Here is a 10130-nt window from a genome sequence, read left to right on the forward strand (position 1 = left end):
AAGCTTTATAGGAGTTCCAAACCCACATGTGGGCTGCTTATGCCTGACAACATTCCATTAGAAGCTGACAGCAGGGCATGGGGACGTGGCAAAGGCTGAATGAGTTGCAGCTGATGATTGGCCACTAGGGACTAAGACATCCAGGTTCGCAGGAAATAAGGTCCACCTCTCAACAAGGTTTGCATTGTTCTGATGGGCAAACTCACTCTCAGAGGAAAAGATAAAGGTACCACCAAGGAGACATTGATATCAGGTCACATAGTTGAGGGCAGATATGAATCCCCCTGTTGAGTTCCTTGTTTGATATTCCCTCTGGACCCATTCCCTTCCTTCTGTTTCCTTTGAAAGGTCTACATGCTCTCTTCTCAGTGAAATTGAGATATGAAATTGGGGGTTAGTATGGTATTAATTATTGAGAAGTGAAATAGTTCCACAATCCCCTGGCTAAAGCCCTTAGGGCTATAAACCAGCACATTAGCTTTTGGATTTTGCATTACATAACAGGGTCTGAGGAACAACGTAGAGATCAAACACCTTAATATTTTTTCAGTGAAATGCAAATGAATATTTGCACTAAGTGGAATAAAGATTTTAAGTGGCCTCATGTTATTTCAGGTCAGATTTTGTTGCTAAATGTGTTGTGAAAAAAACTTTTGAGTTCTCAGATAATTTTTGACCTTGATATTGCAAAGGATTATGAATGACTCAGCCACTCTACACTTCCCATGTTACCTCAAATCTCCACCCCACCTCCCCTACTCTGCCAGTGCTGGGGTACAGTACTGATCAGATTCTAGAATACAGTCTTTGGTCTACACCTGCTTTGCCTGAGGAATTTACCAGAATTATAAAGGGGTCTTTTGCTGTGTCCAGAAAGTGGGATTCAGTCCCTCTGGGTCAAGAACTTGGGGGAGGTACCATTTCTGTCCCATACAAATAAATGGTGTGATTCTCTGAAGCTTTTGAGTGTATTCAATAACTGAATGTCGTGATGAGGTGGTGGTTACCCACCAAGGGACAGGAAGGCATAAAGCAAAGGTACCAGCATGTGCCAAGGACCAGGGGTAAAAACAGGGTGGTTTTGCAGAGTTGCAAGTAGTTCTATAAGCTGGAGCTAAGGATGAACATAAGGACAGTGCTGGACTAAGGATGGGTGTAAGGTCAGAGCAGTAGAAAAATGCAGACAGTGTAGAGAAGGTGGCCTTGGATATTATATAAAGTGATCCTTTGCTCTGGTGGGAGTGGGGAGCCATTGACAAGTTTTATGCAGGTGAAGAACATACTGAGTTTTGTGTTACTTTGAAAATCCTCTGGTGTATCATTGAGCATGTGCCATGAAAAGCAGCACAAGAAGGGACTTTATCTTTGTCATCTTTGTTTTAATTTTAGCAAGGGACAGGCCATTTGAGGGTGTAAAAGAGATGTTTAGTTACCTCCCAAATATTTGTCTTCCGTAGATTCTATTTATTCCATAGACTCTATAGGCAGCAGGAATAATGACTACATTTCCAGTTTCCCATGCATCTAGGTTTTGTGGTATAAAAAGAAACCAAAATTATATTTAAACGTACATTTTTTATTAGTCCATTAAATATACAGATTCAATTTAAGACCTATTCTAAGAATTGCCTTGTGATTGGCTGGGAAGTTCCCTGTACTCAGCATGTACTTATACCTGGCAGCACCAGGAAAAGTTAGCCAGCTTCAAAAGGACTGCTTGGAAAAGGTGTTAATGACTTGCTTACTAGTCAGCATTTTTCTACTAAATCTTTAAGGATTTATCATTTTGTTGAAACTTTTTTAACTACTGACCTGTACCACTATTTTATTATGGAGGGTCATGTGACTAAACTGCCCAATGGGATACAAGAAGCAGTGGTGCTGCTGGGAAGAGCCATCTTTCCCTTTATTACCTGCTTGCTGGGAGGTAGATGGCGAACATCAAGAGAAGCCTGTGCTCTCAGCCCTGTGCAGATGCAGCATCATTCCTAGAATATCTATTTTAGGCTTCCTTTATTTAAGAGAAAAGTAAGAAAAGTAGAAGATAAATGTGGCTTTATCTTGCTTAAACTACAGTTATTTTGTACTCTGCTATATAGTCAAACCTAATCTTAACCAATATAGGAGTTACTGATAATTCTTGAGGTGCTGGTGATAAAGAAACTATCTCTTCAGTTGCAAATGCTGTTAGATTGGAAATTTTTAAAAAGATAGGTTCATTTGCACAAATATATACTCGTTATTTGAAGAAAAACCCATGTTGTCAATTCATTAGATTACAGTGTTAAATGATGTAATAATACCTAGAACATAGTATAAACTAAATAATGTTTCCTTCACTTCTGTATCTTTGATATTTAAAAGGAAACTTAGGTAATTGATTCAGCAAGACAAATCATCACTCCCAATTTGCCATCTGTGGAAAGCCAAATTTGTATTGAGTCTGGCCTCAGAATTTTATTTGTATGTGAGTTAATTTTTCATTAAAGTTTCATTTGTACACAGTCTTATGATGGTTTCACATACACAGCACAGTGGTTCCACATTCACCTGTATTATCAAGTCCTCACCCCCTCCACTGTAGTCAACGTCATATCAGTTATATCAATGTTATATCTATCAACGTTATAGAGTCATTAATTGTGTGCTCCGTGCTGTCCCCATGAACTACCTGTATTGTGAGTGCTAATTATAATGACCCTTAATCCCCTTCTCCCTTCCCATTCACCCTACCTAACACATTCCCATTACCTCCCCTTTGGTAACAACAAGACCCTTCTCAGTGTCTATGAGTCTACTGCTATTTTGTTCTTTCTGTTTTGTTTTGTTTTCATACTCCACAAATGAGTGATATCATTTGGTATTTATCTTTCTCTGCCTGATCCATCCATGTCATTGCAAATGGCAAGATTTCTTTTCTTTTTATGGCTGAATAATATTCGATTGTGTATATATACCACCTCTTGTTTATCTATTCATCCACTGATGGACACTTAGGTTGCTTCCATATCTTAGCTACTGTAAATAGGGCAGTGATAAACAGAGGGGTGCATATATCTTCTTGAATTGGGGATCTTGTTTTCTTTGGGTAAATTTCTAGGAGTGGAATCACTGGGTCAAATGATATTTCTATTTGTAGTGTTTTGAGGAACCTCCTTATTGCTTTCCACAATGGTTGAACATTCCCACCAACACTGTAAGAGGGTTCCTGTTTCTCCACATCCTTGCTAACATTTGCTGTTTCTTATGTGAATGAAATTTTAAATGGTATAATGAATCCTGATATCTTTTACATTTGTGTGACATTTCAAAAAAAAAACTGCTGAAGAGAAAAGGTATCCATTGAGCAACTCAGAATAACTAAAAAAAAATTTTGTTCCTGGGCATCAGGCAATCTTAATAATTTTTAGATATTTCAAATTTTTGCTATATGTCAAATGATCTTAAACAAGGTTAATAAACCATTTGATAGGGAAAGGATAGTCTCTTCAACAAATGGTGCTGGGAAAATGGAATATCCATATGCAGAAGAATGCATTTATATCCTTACCTTACACCACATACAAAAATTCACTCAAATTGGAGATCTAAATGTAAGAGCTAAAACTATAAAACCGCTAGAAAGGTATATCACCTTATACCCATTAAGATGGCTACTATATGAAAAAAATGCAACAAGTTGGATTGGATTAAAGAAGGCAATGTGAGAGGTGAGACAGAGACCTCGTCCTAAAACCACATATAATATGAAAATATAATTTAATACAACTAATCCTGAAAGAGCAACAGGAAAGAGGACTGCACCATACTGCATACACTTGGAGAAAAGAGCAGACCTCATGGAACAGAGTAACATACCAAAACTGTGACCCGGTGGGGCTCAGGCCCTTCCCCCACCCTGGCTCACTGGTGGGAGGAAGAGAAACAGAGTGGGGAGTGGGTGGAGGCCTGGAATGGCTGAATGCCTAGCCCTGGAGACCTGTTCTGGGAGCATGAACCTACATAGCATAGTGCTCTGGTGATTTAGTACAGTTGGAAAGTTAAGACAGGTGGAATACCTGGAGAGACTGAGATTCTAGCTGCTTGTGGAAAACAGGGATTCATATCCAGCTGATCTGGGTAGGCAGTCTGAGAGACTTCCTAAAAGCAAGAGGGCGGCTAAAGGGGGCAAGGATTGCACAGAGCTTATTGCTCAGGAGAAAGGACAGGTAGACAAAATTGTCCTGGTGCACTCTGCCCAGCAGGTTGGGAGCTTAAACAATCTTCAGGCACTCCATTCCCCAGGCTGGCTATACAGTTCCAAGGCCCCCCACTGTGAGACACAGCCTGCTTTGTCTTCCTCCTGGCTAGCCTGCACGTGGCTCATACTTGCAAAGTGGCAACCCCTGCCATGGTGACAGGACAAGAAAGGGAAGTCCCACCTATGACAACTACAAACACAAAGCATAGAGGCTTTACACCTGTTTGTTCAGCCCACTGGTTCTGGCAGTGGAGACAGGGATAGCAGCTGGGAAGCAGGAAACAGCTCTTTCCTCTCCCAGAGCTCCAACACAGCTTCCCTGTGACCACCAACATTGTTCCAGGGGCTGAGCAGCTCCAGAGAGTAGAGCTTCTGGACACTAGAGAGCACCACAGACAAATTATGAAATGTGAAAGGAACCTGGTCCAAAGCAAAAGTATGAATACACCTGAGAAGGATTCAAATGAAATTGACCTCATGAATTTCCTCAAAGAGATTTCAAAATAAAAATTATTAACATGCTAATGGGGGTACAGAAAAATATTCAAGAACTCAGGAACAAATTTAGAACAGAGATCCAGTCATTGAAAAAGACAATGGAGGGTATTAAAAGCAGATTATATATGGTTGAGGGGACAATAAATGAAATGGAAATTAGGAAAGAGAAGTACTAAGAAGCTGAGGCACAGAGAGAAAAAAGGTTCACTAAGAATGAAAGAATACTGAAAGAACTGGTTGACCAACCCAAATGGAACAATATACGTATCATGGGGTAACAGAACAAGAAGAAGAGAGAGAAAGAGATAGAAAGTGTCTTTGAGGAAGTAATTGCTGAAAACTTCCCCAATCTGGGAAAGGAGATAGTCTCTCAGGCCTTGGAGGTGCACAGATCACCCAACACAAGGGACCCAAGGAGGACAACACCAAGACATATAATAATAAAAATGGCAAAGATCAAGGATAAGGCAGACTATTAAAAGCAGCCATAGAGAGAAATAAGATCACATACAAAGGAAAATCTATCCATCTATCATCAGACTTCTCAGCAGAAACCTTACAAGCTGGAAGGGAGTGGCATGATATATTTAATGCAGTGAAGCAGAAGGGCCTCAAACCAAGAATACTTTATCTGGCAAAATTATCATTTAAATTTGAAGAAAGGATTAAACAATTTCCAGATAAGCAAAAGCTGAGAGAATTTAGCTGCCACAAACCATCTCTACAGTGTAATTCGGAGGGACAGCTATAGATGGAAGTGCTCCTAAGGTCAAATAACTGTCACCAGAGATAATAGAAAGGGATAGACAAAGAGTACAGAATATGATACCTAATAAATAAAGAATGGACGAGGAAGAAAAGGAGGGGAAAATAAAAGAAACTTTAGATTGTGTTTGTAATAGCATACTAAGTGAGTTAAGTTAGACTCTTAGTAAGGAAGTTACCTTGAACCTTTGGTAACCATAAATCTAAAGCCTGCAATGGCAATAAGTACATACCTATCGATAATCACCCTAAATGTAAATGGTCTGAATGCACCTAGAGAAAAGACCTAGAGTCACTGAATGTATAAAAAAACAAGATCCATCTATATGCTGCCTACAAGAGACTCACTTCTACCTCAGAGACATGCACAGACTAAAAGTGAAGGGATGGACAAAGATATTTCATGCAATTAATATGGAGAAAAAAGCAGGTGTTGCAGTACTTGTATCAGACGAAATAGACTTCAAAACAAAGAAAGTCACATGATACAAAGAAGGATATTACATAATGATAAAGAGGTCAGTCCAAGAAGAGGACATAACCATTATAAATATCTATGCACCCAACACAGGAGAACCTACATATGTGAAACAAATTATAACAGAATTAAAAGGGGAAATAGAATGTAATGCATTCATTCTAAGAGATTTTAACACTCCACTCACTCCGAAGGACAGATCAACCAGACAGAAAAGAAGTAAGGAGATAGAGGCATTGAACAAAACATCAGAACAGATGGACATTACAGACATCTACAGAACTCTCCACCCAAAAGCAGCAGGATACACATTCTTTTAAAGTGCACATGGAACATTTCCCAGAATAGACCACATACTAGGCCACAAAAAGAGCCTCAGTAAATTAAAAAAGATTGAAATTCTATCAACCAGCTTCTCAGATCACAATGATATAAAACTAGAAATAAATTCTACAAAGAAAATAAAAAGGCTCACAAACACATGGAGGCTTAACAACATTCCCCTAAATTACTAATGTATCAATCACCAAATTAAAACAGAGATCAAGCAATATATGGAGACAAATGAAAACAAAAATGCAATGCTCCAATTTCTGTGGAACATAGCAAAGACAGTTCTAAGAGGGAAGTATATAGCAATCCAGGCCTATTTAAAGAAGAAAAAACAATACCAAATGAACAATCTAAATTCACAATTATTGAAACTGGAAAAAGAAGAATAAATGAAGTGCAAAGTCAGTAGAAGGAGGGACATAATAAACATGAGAGAAGAAATAAATAAAATTGAGAAAAATAAAACAATAGAAAAAACTAATGAAACCAAGAACTGGTTCTTTGAGAAAATAAACAAAATAGATAAACCCCTAGCCAGACCTATTAAGAAAAAAAGAGAATGTACACACATAAACAGAATCAGAAATGAGAAAGAAAAAATCATGACGGACACAACAGAAATACAAAGAATTATTAGAGAATACTATGAAAATCCATATGCTAACAAACTGGATAACCTGGAAGAAATGGACAACTTTCTAGAAAAATACAACCTTCCAAGACTGACCAAGGAAGAAACAGAAAATCTAAACAGACCAATTACCAGCAATGAAATTGAATCAGTAATCAAAAACTACTCAAGAACAAAACCATCATGCCAGATGGATTCACTGTTGAATTTTACCAGACATTTAGAGAAGACATAATACCCATTCTCCTTAAAGTTTTCCAAAAAACAGAAGAGGAGGGAATACTTCCAAACTCATTCTATGAAGCCAGCATCACTCTAATACCAAAACCAGACAAAGACACCACAAAAAAAGAAAACTACAGACCAATACCCCTGATGAACATAGATGCAAAAATACTCAACAAAATATTAGCAAAACAAATTAAAAAATACATCAAAAGGACCATACACCATGATCAAGTGGGATTCATCCCAGGGATGCAAAGATGGTACAACATTCGAAAATCCATCAACATCATCTACCACTCAACAAAAAGGACAAAAACCACATTTCAGCATTTCCATATATGCTGAAAAAGCATTTGACAAAATTCAACATCCATTCATGATAAAAGCTCTCAACAAAATGGGTATAGAGGGCAAGTACCCCAACATAATAAAGGCCATATATGACAAACCTACAGCCAACATTATACTTAAGAATGAGAAGCTGAAAGCTTTTCCTCTAAGATCAGGAACAAGACAAGGATGCCCACTCTCCCCACTTTTATTCAACATAGTACTGAAGGTCCTAGCCATGGCAATCAGACAATACAAAGAAATAAAAGGCATCTTGATTTGTAAGGAAGAAGTCAAACTGTCCCTGTTTGCAGACGACATGATATTGTACATAAAAAACCCTAAAGAATCCACTCCAAAACTACTAGAACTAACATCTGAATTCAGCAAAGTTGCAGGTTACAAAATTAATACACAGAAATCTGTTGCATTCCTATACACTAATGATGAACTGGCAGAAAGAGAAATCAGGAAAACAATTCCATTCACAATTGTATCAAAAACAATAAAATACCTAGGAATAAACTTAACCAAGGAAGTGAAAGACCTATACTCTGAAAACTACAAGACACTCCTAAGAGAAATTAAAGAGGAAACTAATAAATGGAAATTCATCCCATGCTCTTGGCTAGGAAGAATTAATATTGTTAAAGTGGTCATCCTGCCTAAATCAATCTACAGATTCAATAAAATCCCTATCAAAATACCTACAGCATTTTTCAATGAACTAGAACAAACAGTTCTAAAATTCATATGGAATCACAAAAGACCCTGAATAGTCAAAGCAATCCTGAGAAGGAAGAGTAAAGCAGGGGGCAGCTCACTTGCCAATTTCAAGCTCTACTAAAAGGCCACAGTAATCAAGACAATTTGGTACTGGCACAAGAACAGACGCATAGACCAGTAAAACAGTAGAGGGTCCAGATATTAACCCAAGCATATATGGTCAATTAATATACAATAAAGGGGCCATGGATATACAATGGGGAAATGACAGTCTCTTCAAAAGCTGATGTTGGCAAAACTGGAAAGCTACATGTAATAGAATGAATCTGGATTTCTTTCTAACTCCATACACAGAAGTAAAATCAAAATGGATCAAAGACCTGAAGGTAAGTCATGAAACCATAAAACTGTTAGAAGAAAATATAGGCAAAATTCTCTTCAATATGAATATGAGCAATGTCTTCATAAACATATCTCCCGGGGCAAGGGAAACAAAAGCAAAAATGAACAAGTAGGTCTACATCAAACTAAAGAGCTTCTATACAGTAAAGAACACCATCAGTAGAACAAAAATACATCCTACAGTATGGGAGAATATATTCATAAATGACCTATGTAATAAAGGGTTGAGATCCAAAATATACAAGGAGCTCATGCATCTCAACAAACAAAAAGCAAATAACCCAATAAAAAAAATAGGCAGATGATCTGAACAGATTCTTCTCCAAAGAAGAAATTCAGAATGCCAACAGGCACATGAAAAGATGCTCCACATTGCTAATCATCAGATAAATGCAAATTAAAACCACAGTGGGTTATCACTTCACACCAGTTAGGGTAGCCAACATCCAAAAGACAAACAACAACAAATGTTGGTGAGGATGTGGAGAAAAGAGGACTCTCCTACACTGCTGCTGGGAATGTAAATTAGTTCAACCATTGTGGAAAGCAGTATGGAGGTTCCTCAAAAAACTAAAAATAGAAATACCATTTAACCCAGGAATTCCACTCCTAGGAATTTACCCTAAGAAAGCAGGAGCACAGTTTGAAAAAGACATATACACCAGTATGTTTATTGCAGCAGTATTTACAATAGACAAGAAATGGAAGCAACCTAAGTGTCCATCAGTAGATGAATGGATAAAGATGATGTGGTACATATACACAATGGAATATTATTCAGCCATAAGAAGAAAACAAATCATACCATTTGCAACAACATAGATGGAGCTAGAGGGTATTATGCTCAGTGAAATAAGCCAGGCAGAGAAACACAAGTATCAAATGATTTCACTCATCTATGGAGTATAAGAACAAAGCAAAAACTGAAAGAACAAAACAGCAGCAGACTGACAGAACCCAAGAATGGACTAATAGTTACCAAAGGGAAAGGGACTGGGGAGGATGGGTGGGAAGGGAGGGATAAGCAGAAATGGCATTATAATTAGCACACATAATGTGGGGGGTGATGCACGGAGGGCACTATAGCAACTATAATGTTGTTCACATAAGTGTATATTAATGATATGAAAAATAAATAAATAAAAAGGAAAAAGTGTAACAAGTGTTGGCAAAAGGAGAGATTGTAAGCCTTGTACTTTGTTGGTGAAATAGTGCAGCCACCATTGAAAACAGCATGGACCATCTTCAAAAAATTAAAAATAAAATTACCATATGATCTAGCAATTCCATCTGAAGATATGCATCCAAAAGAATTAAGCAGGGTATCAAAGAGGTATTTGTATGCCCATTTCATAGCAACATTATTCATGATAGCCAAAGGTGGGAGCAACCCAAGTGTCTGTTGAGAGATGATTGTGGAATTAAAATGTGGTCTAACCATATGCTGTAATATTCCTCAGTCTTAAAAAGAAAGGCTATTCTGTCATATGCTGCAATAG

The sequence above is a fragment of the Manis javanica genome, chromosome 7 (assembly GCF_040802235.1).
Source record: "Manis javanica isolate MJ-LG chromosome 7, MJ_LKY, whole genome shotgun sequence".
Classification (NCBI taxonomy): Eukaryota; Metazoa; Chordata; class Mammalia; order Pholidota; family Manidae; genus Manis; species Manis javanica.